Source organism: Nestor notabilis, unplaced genomic scaffold (genome assembly GCF_000696875.1).
Source record: "Nestor notabilis isolate BGI_N333 unplaced genomic scaffold, ASM69687v1 scaffold5028, whole genome shotgun sequence".
In the NCBI taxonomy this organism is placed as follows: domain Eukaryota; kingdom Metazoa; phylum Chordata; class Aves; order Psittaciformes; family Psittacidae; genus Nestor; species Nestor notabilis.
In genome coordinates this window covers 1-10,886 of record NW_009940466.1, presented here as the reverse complement: position 1 = coordinate 10,886, position 10,886 = coordinate 1, and positions in this window count along the sequence as shown.

Here is a 10,886-nt window from a genome sequence, read left to right as displayed (position 1 = left end):
GTTCAGCAGTTAAAATATTTTATGTGAGAATCAGGCACAGACACCGTTCCATCTCATTTCAGAGATATCAGCTTTTGTTTCTGTATTTTTTTTCCTACCTTTACATAGGATGTTATTTTTACATTCTTGTGGTCTAGTATACTTACAAGTAATATGTACAACATTGCCAATTTAACATTAAGCATCATTTTTTGAAAGGGAAATATAAAACAAATGAGGAAAAAACTGAAAAATACTTTCCTTACAAGGAGAAGGTGGGTGAGGAAGGGAAATGGAAGTGCCATTCCCCTCCTCAAAAACTATAGGCTGAAAATGCTTGACTTAAGAAGGTAACAATAAGTAATACTTGAGTCTATTGTGAAATTTTTTTAATTAGCATTGATGTCTTGAGCAGCAAATCTGGTTTGTGACAAAGATATGATTTGTATTATTAGAGAGATATCCAGATTAAAATCTCAGATCCCTGATTACAGTATCATTTGAAATTCTAACCTGAATCAAGTAATCCTCTGCGAATATTATTATGTAGCCTCACACTTGTTGTCTTGAATTTGGAACTGATATTTGTAGGCTGGGAATTTTTTTCTTGGTTGGTTGGGTTGTTTTGGTTTTTTTTGTTTTTTAAGAAAATTGATTAAAATTGAATTAATGAGAATAAGAGTGAAAATCATCTAAGTAAGTCCTTGGTTCTTGGCTTCTTGGTTGAGAAGCAGTATTTTCTTTAATGGAAGGGTGACATATTCTAAGGACAACCTGAACACAAAGCTCACCACCAGAAATACATATTCAGACTTGCTTAACTGGGAGATGACAGTACCCATTTCTGACAAAGGCCATTTGCATTTACTGTGGGAAGGACCACACAGTAGCAGAGAAAGAAGTGAATAACAGAAGGCTAGTATAAGCATGGCTTCATGTGCCACCACAGACTGTGGCTGCAGAAAGACTGAGGAAAAGTAATCAAAGCATTTGGCTGAAAAACAGTGTTCCTGTGAAATTAGGTCTGAATGACTCTTACTAAAGACTCTTCATATTCAAGAATCTGAAAATTATACAGGTCTTTCTTACTACGAAGCAGAGGTTGGCAGTGGATGAACCTTAGGAGGGCAATCAGTGCTGTGGCAATGGGAGAGCTGTCGGAAATGGAGGTGGTGTGGAGACAAGGGAGAAGAAATGCACATGGCAGAAAATCGGTAGAGCGCTAGAGAGCTTGCCATATTTAACATGACACTGTAAAGACACCATCGTTCCTTCTTTCTTTGTTTTTTTAACCCCTGGAAATCTCTGAAATTTCTTGGATTCTGTTGAGAGAAGCCATTGACAGAAAGATTGCTGAAGTGCCTGCAAAACTGTCTATCTTGAGTATCAGCAGGGAGACATAAAGTTGTAAAGATTCATTAAAATCACTGTGTCTGGTTACATAGCCCTGAAAACCACAGTTTTTCTTAAAACCAGAGATGAATATTAAGTCCCTTTTGGCATCTGTTTTGGTATGAAGCACATATGTCTGAATTTTAAAATAAAGAGAATTTATTTCTGGAAAAAAAATATATATATGTATGTTCTCTGAATTTGCTTATAGCTGAGCAGCAAAAAGAAAAAAGGGAGACAAGGTTATGACAAAGAGTGCAAGGAAAGGTTCATGCTAAAGCCCTGAACAAAGCAAACTTGACCCACCCAGAATAAAAGATAAGTAAATCAACCAAAAACTAGTATAAATTAATGCCTTTAATAAATGAATACCTTTAATACCTATAGGGAAGACAGCTTTGATGCAAAGCAGAGCTCACTGCAAGTGTTTCCTGGATAGGGCTTATTCCTGGAAACTAAAGGCTTCTTAATCCCCAGTGAGTAAAAGATAAATAAACAATTGCAGATAGCTTGTCCGTGGTAGATATGGGGCACTCCTGGCCTCAGGCCTTTGAGGCTGGTGCTTCGCTGGGCTGCTGGGGCTCTCCAGCTCATCTGAGTCCCAGATGTGTGATAGTGCAGCAGCGCTGGAGTGATTCCTAAGGGAATTCCCAGGAAAATCTGACTGATGATGGGTACCACGAACCAGCATCCCCAAAACTGGTTTAAATCTGTGTAAGTAGCAAACAACTGTTGTCCAGCCTGGCATGACAGCTACTCAGGGAAAAAAACATCTACAAAACAGGGCTGCAGTTCATAGACTGGTGAATTTGCACAGAGACGTGTGACAGGCGGATCTTACAGAGTGGGGAAAGGCTCCAGCGCTCCAGGCGGGGTGGTTGGATCAGCCCTCCAGTGTCCTGGGGCTTAGGACACTGCGTAACCACTGGTCTCGCCGGTCCCCTGCCACGACCTGTAGCACTCCAAATGTTACCTGCATTCAAATAAATAACCTTTAGCCCTACCCATGCTTCCTAGTGTGATGTTTTGTAGCAGCAGTTGGTTATAACAGTTAACAATATGACCGTTTCACTATGACAACTGAAAGCCGTGCCCGCTACGTCCTCCTAGGTCACATTCTGCCAGCAGCTGTATAGATTGTAAGGTTTTTAACAACCTTTTTGGCAGATACTTTAGAAATTGAAGAAATGAAACATACCTCGCTGGCAAATTGGAGATTACTTACCAGCTTCTGTCTAGTAAAATAGGATGCAGAAAATCACCTACTGCAAACAATACTCAACAGTGATCTTTGAGGGAAAATGAACTCTGGCCCAGCTCCAAGTCTCTGGATCGGATCTGGCTACAACCAGGCTGCAAACCATGTAAGCCTCGGTAAAGGCTGTCTTATGAGATTGCTCTAATTCAAAACTGTTCATTTGTGTTTTCCTGGTAAACAGTCATTCTTCTATAGAAACCTCTTTTTTTTTTTTTTAATTTACAGGAGCCCTCAGCCAAGCTGAGAGAGGAGTGGGGAATAGCAAACACCTATTGCCTTAGCAAAATGAATGGTTTCCAACCTGAACCTGTAGCGCTTCTCTTTCCTATAGATGTACAGCTGTATTTTCTAGCTTGTAGACCAATATACAATTTGTAATCATCTTTCTTACCATCTGTAGAGGTGTGATTTTACATTACTCAGAATGTTTGAAGTGTGTTTGCCCATGACTTGTCCAATCACATACCAAACAAATATTGTAGCTTCACCTTTAAGTCTTTCCTCCTGGGGCCAGATATGCATTGAATCATGCCAAGGCAAATGACAGCAGAATATATAAATTAGCAGAGAGATGCCACCAGTGAGAAGGCAGCATCTGAGTTTCCATGTCAACCTTCTTCTGCTAACACAGGAAACAAAAATGCACTGATAAAACACACTTTTGTACACAACCTTGATGTTATACAATACAGTTTCTCAGGAAGTTGGGTTTAGAAGTCACTTCTGTGCAAAGAGCTAAAAGTCTCACACACCAGAGCGAGGGATCTGACAGGAAGATGTTGCTTCTGACTCCCGTGGCAAGGGGGCACGGCATGGGACAGCCTGTCGCTCCTCAGCATCATGGGAGGAGCAAGGCAAGTTTTCTGCTATATTTAAGCAACTGAGTTTTAAAACACAAAAAGCCTCTTTCTGTACACATGCTTGGAGGCAGATAGTACTTCAGCTGAATGATAGCATCAGATATAGGAGGGAAAGCATGCAGCTAAGCTATGGGAACCTTATCTCTGCAGAGATATTATACCAGCTCTAACGGTATAACAGCTGTAGTGGTGTAGCCACAGACATTTATTGCTAACAACTGCCCATGAACCACCCCTTCCAGCAGGCATGTAGCTGACCCAGACTCCCCCAAGGGAAAGGCTCAATCCCACTATAAATCCAGTTGCCTATAATTTTGTTTCCTGCAATTCTGAGTAAGTGGAACATCAAACCCCCTTGGTGAGTCACAGAAGAGAAAACAAAAAAAAAAGTAAAAAAATAGAGGTTTTCTTCCAAATGTTTTCGGTGCAAGAAACAAATCCTGCTTTTCCGTAAGCATTATAAATAGAAATGCTTAACTTGAAAACAGAGCCTGGATCAGGGCCAAAATGAGATGGAATCCAGGAAGTTAAACAGACTCGGAGATTTCCAGCTCAAAAAGCTTGCCAGCATCTTTAAATGGCAAACTGGGGATTCCTATCTCCAGGTCAGTAGACTACTTACTGTGGCCAGCACGACGGATCATTTTCTTGGATACAGGACAAAGGTGTAAGGGGAATTTTTTTCAGGATGAGGTGGGTACCCACAGCAGTCCTCTGGCAAGCGTGGCAAGACCACAGACACTTTGCAGCTGACCAGATGTCACAGTTCACGGAAGGGCAAACATCTGAAGCACCGCATCTAACTTCTACCCGGCTGGAGCTAAACTGATTTAATCAGAACCGTGCTAAATATCCCCTGTGCTTCCCACTCCTGCTGCCAGAGCACATACGTAGTTCTCTCACACATGGCCATAACAACTTCTAAATACTTGCACGGAGGTGAGAAACCAATGCAGCCACTTCAAAACCATGTTATGGCTTCCAGCTGCTTTTACGAATTAGAGGGTGCAAGACACAAAATGGCAGCAGCACAAATGGAACAGGAGTCTGCACAGCACCCACCATCGTCACCCAAGAAATGGAAAGATAAGTGCTAAAGAGGGAGCAGGCCAGTTAGGCAACCTGATCAGGAGATAAACCTAAACCCAGTTGATGTCTACAGTAATGTAAAAGCAATAAAACTGGTTCTGCTGTTGAAAGCCGCAGACCAGATGATACACATCATTTTTTATAGGGTCCGAGTATTTTTGGCATTTCACAGGACGTACCTATGTACCTACTTTATGGCTGCTGTCTTCCTGACAAGTCTGAGGTCCATGAATCTGTCTGCATTCACCAGTCTTTTACCTTGTCACTGATGCTGCCACTTCCCATTCCCTAAGAAATCTGAAGGAATTTTCTCTCATCTGACTTCCTGTCTGCTGGCCTCAGGCTAAACCAGGCTGAACACATGGTGAGAGCAAGACAGAGGGGAAGAAAGGAAATGTAAAGCAGAGAAAGATGTTTCATTTACACACAAAGAAGAGCTGTTTAAGAAACAGCGTCTAGTGCTTTCCCCTTCCAGCTACCCCACTGATACTTTGGCTACCACAAAGTAGAAAAGCAACACTGCATCTGTGGGAAGAAGAAGAGCATTTCCAGTGTGTAGATGTAGCAGCAGACAAAGCAGGGAAGAAGCACTAGCACATCCTTCCAGTCCTATAAATGCACCTGGTGCCTGATAGACCTGTAGGAAGCAATTGGCTAGATTTTCCTATGAAAGAAATTGCTCTGTGCCACACTAAATGTCCCAGCCAGAAAGGTATCCTGATGAGCTTAGTCAAGATTTCCAGATTTCCAGCTCTTCCAGATGCTCAGGGCTGATTTCAGGCCACTCCTTTTCATTACTTAGATTTGGAGCTGTGACTATTTCTGCCCATCGTCTGCACAGTGAGCCAGAGCCCCAAATCCCCAAGCAGTAAATGGTATGAATCATGCAACACTCTCATAAACCTGTAGTAGGACCAAGAACAGTTAGGACACTGTCTGGTCTACACCCTGGTTGGAAAAAAGATACCCAGCATTTCCTCGTACGTGGCTATAATTGGGATAAGTTTTGAAAAATCAGAGCTACCATGTTGCACTCACAAAATCCAGGGAGAAGAGTTGGGCAGAGCAGCCCAGATCAAGGAGGGCAGGGTGAGCATTACGCAAGTATCCAGATTTGCAATTCTGCAGTTCAGCTACAAGGAGAGACGAGCCTAATGCTTTTGTCCTACAGATTTCAGCTCAGAGCACTAAGATCAGAAATCAACACAGCTGGACACAAAAGACAAAGGGAACATAAGGGCTACAGTCATAAGAAAATCAATTGTTTTGGAGAATTAGTGAAAGAATCTGGAGAATTTTGTATTTTTCTCTCTTCATTTGAAGAGTTTTGTCACTTAATGACAAAAGTAGAAGTGCCTCTTACATGGAAATTAGAGACCAAAGAGATCACACAGAGAATAGGACTTCAGTGATAAGGAGGTATTTAAAATCAAAATGAAACAAAATAACAAAAAAAACCCAACCCACCAAACAAAAAAAACCATAGAGGCAAAATAAAAGGAAAAAAATGCTGTTGCATAGCTTGTTCAGGAAGAAAGAAAAGAATGGCCTAGGCTATGTATGTGGAACAGGCTGAATGACAAACAGCTTCCCTCTTTAGGCTAACATCTTCAGTCAAAAAGAAAGAAAAAGGAAACATCCCACCCATTTTCACAACTGAGAACCAAAAGCTTTAAAATGCATGAAGCATCAGCAGACACTTCGTATCTCCTCCAGAAAGGATAAGCCCTGCATGACTGGCTGCATGCAGCCCCGCTGCCTTCCTTTCTCACTGCCTGAGCACAGCAACAAGGGCTTGGTCCCTCTTCATGTCCTCATGACCCAGCTCAGCACTGCAGCAGGAAAATAAAGTGCATTTCCTTCCCTGCAAGTCAACTAACCACAGGGCCTTCTTGGAAGTTTTCACTTCTCAGCCATCATTTACTATAAGGGGAAGAAAAGGATAGATGTTATCAAGACCTTGTAACCAGGAGTTGGCTGCCTACTGTGCCTCTGATGCAGTGGGCAGTTTCAAGATGTGCACTGTATACACTGGTGTCTAAGACAGGGACTTCTATGTGTTTGACCTAAATAAACTGCCATTGTTGGAAAAGGGCAACATTTCCCACACACATCTGGCTTAGCCACACAGACACCAGACATTTCATGTTCCTGGTAATGCTGCTTGCCAGAAAGGCCAAGGAAAATGAAAAAGCATGTGACATGTGAGTAGAATGGTGTCTGAACTGAGCAGTTTTCAAGCAATTTCCATGGAACACAGTCTGCAGAAGTGGCCAAGTCAATGGTCTTTAGCTCCAAAAGGTAAATTTAGCTCCTCTTCTAAATAAATTCTGGAGCAATGCCACCTGAAAGGTCAGTTTGCTGTATGTGTCAGTGTTGCATGATGTAACTTAAGGAAATGACAGCTACAGAAATTATTCATCTCAGCGACCTCTCTGATAAAAAAGAAGCTGGGAACAAATAAACTAGGGTTCTGATACTTGGGAGCAGAGAGGGAGTGAGAGACCTCAGGGGCAAAAGCACCAAGGGACTGGAAACTGTAAGATGGTGTGTTACCGAGTCAGTCATTTAAACCAACTTTGTAACTGATGGCAAGAATAGGTATGTGACATGAGTTGTCACACCCTAAAGAAGATGTCTAAAACAGGTCAGATTTCTCTGCAGTTATAAAGAAAGTCTAACATGCCTAGATCAGAGGTATTTGCTGGTCAAGTATAGAACAAAAGTGCATGACACATTCAGAGGTTAGATGGACCCCACCCAGAATTTCTGCTCCAGATTGACATTGTTTTATTGTTTAATTGTTTTCCTCTTGCTGTCATCAGCAACAAATTCACTGGCACGCACCAAGGCACGCAGCAGACCATTGAGAGAAGCTTAACCTTATCAAGGAAGGTTATACCCTTGGCTAAAGAGGTAAAGGGCAGAGGAAGATCAAAGAGAAGCCATAATCTTGCCTGTGCAAGTAGCATTTTGAACATAATCATAAAAAGCAGGGCTGGAAAGGACCTTGACAGGTCACCTGGTCCACCCTTTGCTCTAAGGCAAGATCCATCAGACATTCTAGACCTGAACTCTTCTTGTCAAATATACGTCCAACTTGTACTTAAAAAGCCTCCAGGGACAGAGAGGCCATTCACTCCTGCTTCATTTACCCTCACAGATACTTCTTTTTTCCCATTTAGCTTAAATTTTTGTTACTGCAATGCTGTTCTCAGAGGATGGGGATAAGAGATTATTATCTTCCTTTCAGCACCTTTTACATAGCTGAAAGCTGTTATCTATTGTGGTTTAAGCCCAGCTGGTAACTCAGCACCTTACACTTTCTCACCCCTCCCCTTCCATCCCTCCTGGCAGGATGGCGAGGAGAATCAAAAAAGTGTAAACCCCACAGGTTGAGATAAGAACAGTTTAATAACTAAAGTTATTGGATATAAATAACTACTACTAATAATAATGATAAAGTAAATAACAAGGGGAGAGAATATCAAACTAAAAGGAGACAGTTAAAAAAACAGTAAACACAAGTGACGCTCAATACAATTGCTCACCACCCTATGACCCGAGCAGCTATCTGGGCCTTCCGGGTGACTCCCCCCAGTTTATATACTGGGCATGACGTGCTGTGGTATGGAATACTCCTTTGGCCTGTTTGGGTCAGGTGTCCTCTCTCTTCTTCCTCCTGTCTTCTTGTGCCCCTCCTCACTGGCAGAGCATGAGACTGAAAAGTCCTTGGTCAGGATGAGTGCTACTGAGCAACAACTAAAACATCGGTGTGTTATCAGCATTGTTCTCAGACTAAAGCCAAAACACAGCACTGCACCAGCTAGTGGGAAGGGGAAAAATAATAACTGTTGCAGCTGAAACCAGGACATACCACATCTTCCTCCAACCTGCTCACCCTTAAGCTAATTTTATCAGTCTTTCCATATTCATGACGATTGCTAAACCTGGGGTCATTTTAATTTCAAAATTATTAGTGGCAAGGCTGAAATTAATCTAGAATGGACAGATCACAGAATCGTAGAATGGTTTGGGTTGGAAAGGACCCTATGATCATCATCTAGTTCCAAACCCTCTGCCACGGGCAGGGATGCCATAAAGTGTAATAAAATTAGTGTATGTAGAATCATAGAATCATAGAATTGTTTTTGGAAAGGACCCTATGATCATCATCTAGTTCCAAACCCTCTGCCACGGGCAGGGATGCCTCACCCTAGACCACGTTGCCTAAGGCTCTGTCAAACCTGGCCTTGAACACTGCCAGGGGTGGAGCATTTGTCACTTTGGGCAGCCTGTGCCAGTGCCTCACCATCCAGTAAAGAACTTCTTCCTTATATCTGACCTGAACTCCTGTTTAAGTTTAAACCCATTACCCCTTGTCCTATTGCTACAGTCCCTGATGAAGAGTCCCTCTCCAGCATCCTTGTAGGCCCCCTTCAGGTACTGAGAGGCTGCTATGAGGTCTCCACACAGGGGATCTTGCCTCTCAGATATCGCTGAATCTTCTGATATTTTTTAATCTATTTGTTTAGCCTGACAAGCACCCTGTGAGTTATTGGGAATTAAAATGAGCCCCATTTCACACAAGAGGACGTAAGGCAAAGAGGATTTGTGGCTCTCCACTCTGTGTATGTATCTCCACCACATGCCAAGCACTTCGATGTGCATGAAGCAAGGTCCAAGCACATCCAAGCTCATCCTCGATGAGGCAGAACCTCAAGTGAACAGGTAGCCACAGTGTCCTTTGCACAGCTCTTCAGTCATGACAAGGCAGTGTAGTGCAGTTTCTCTGCAATACATATAGATACAGCCACAAACTATGGTTGGGATTTCAAAAGCCATTCAGGTATTATGCTGTTCCATAGAATTGTAAGGGTTAATTCCATTTAACTCAGAGTCAGCTACTTAATATATTTAAAATACCTAACGATGCAGACATGCGACTAAGACACCTTCCTCTTCATCACTTTAGGAATCCTGATGATTTTAGAAATTTCAGTAGAATCATCCTTTTAGTCACATCTGGACTGATGGGGGAAGTCTGTAGCTCTCCCCATGCTCATTTGTGTCACTACATTAGTATTTCACAACTCTACTATCAATGCAGTATAGCATAGCACCATTCAAATAGGTGCCTAGAAACATACCTTCTAATGATGAATCTAGTGTTTGCATGACTGAAACTGAAGCACTTAGAGCTTTTAGACATGTCATTACTGGTAAAAAAGCAAGGCTTCATTCCAGGCGCTGGCACTGCTTTCAGAGTTTGCAGCAACAGCTTGCTCATTTTGCTGAGACTGTCAATAGGTAACACTGGGAAATACCACAGGAGTGAAGGGGTGAAGGGAAATGTATAGTTTCTAGTTTCATCTAGTTTTCACAGGTTTATTAATCTTGATAGAGCAGCAGGAAATCACAGTGTAAACCACATAAAGCCTGTTTAAAACTATTCTCAGGAAACACAGCTTTTCCATTTTAAAGCCAGGGAACTGATGGATCCAGTAGCATCAGCACACACACTATTAAAACGAAGAGTAAGCTTTGTGAAATATAAACTACAGGTGGCTGGACACCATCCTGCCCTATCACATGTAAATATTTCTATTTTCATTTCAATAGAGGAGTCTGAAGGTGATAAAACATGCTCAACTTTCGGAACCCAACAAATAATTGGAATTCTTCACTTCATGCTTCTTTTTTTTTTTTTTTTTTTTTTTTTTTTTTTTTTAGAATGAGAAAACAAAGAGAACTGTTTAAAAGTATCATTTATTTAATCCTCTTTTATTTTCTTTTCGTAAGTGTCTTCGATGAAGTGACTGCAAAAACATGTCAGGATGGTTGGCTTGAATGATCATGGTGTTTCAGGTTTCTGTTTTACATGGGAAGCACCTATGTAAGTAGTCACACCGTACTTAAAAGAGCAGATTGACAAACTGGCCTTTTGTTTCTTTGCTGGCTTGAGAGAACTTGTGGATGGGAGGTCCTACTACTTTCCTGCAGTATGGGTACAGAACTAGAGATGGATATCGCATAGGAATGAGTCACTTTGGATGCTTTAACCTCCATAGCACCCCTTGCCGGAGCCGCGGTACCGCTGCCAGGAGTTCTAGGCGCAGAAAATCAAATTGCCGACACTCCGGTATTGAGGCCAACACATTCCCCGCAGAGAAACGAGTCCTCTGGCTAAAAGAGAGAATCAGAGTATTTCCGTGAAGAAGGAGCGGGCACGGAAGGAAAAGCCGTGCGTACGCCACGGATAAATAAATAAAGGAGCACACACAGAACTGAACGAGCGCCCCGAGCCG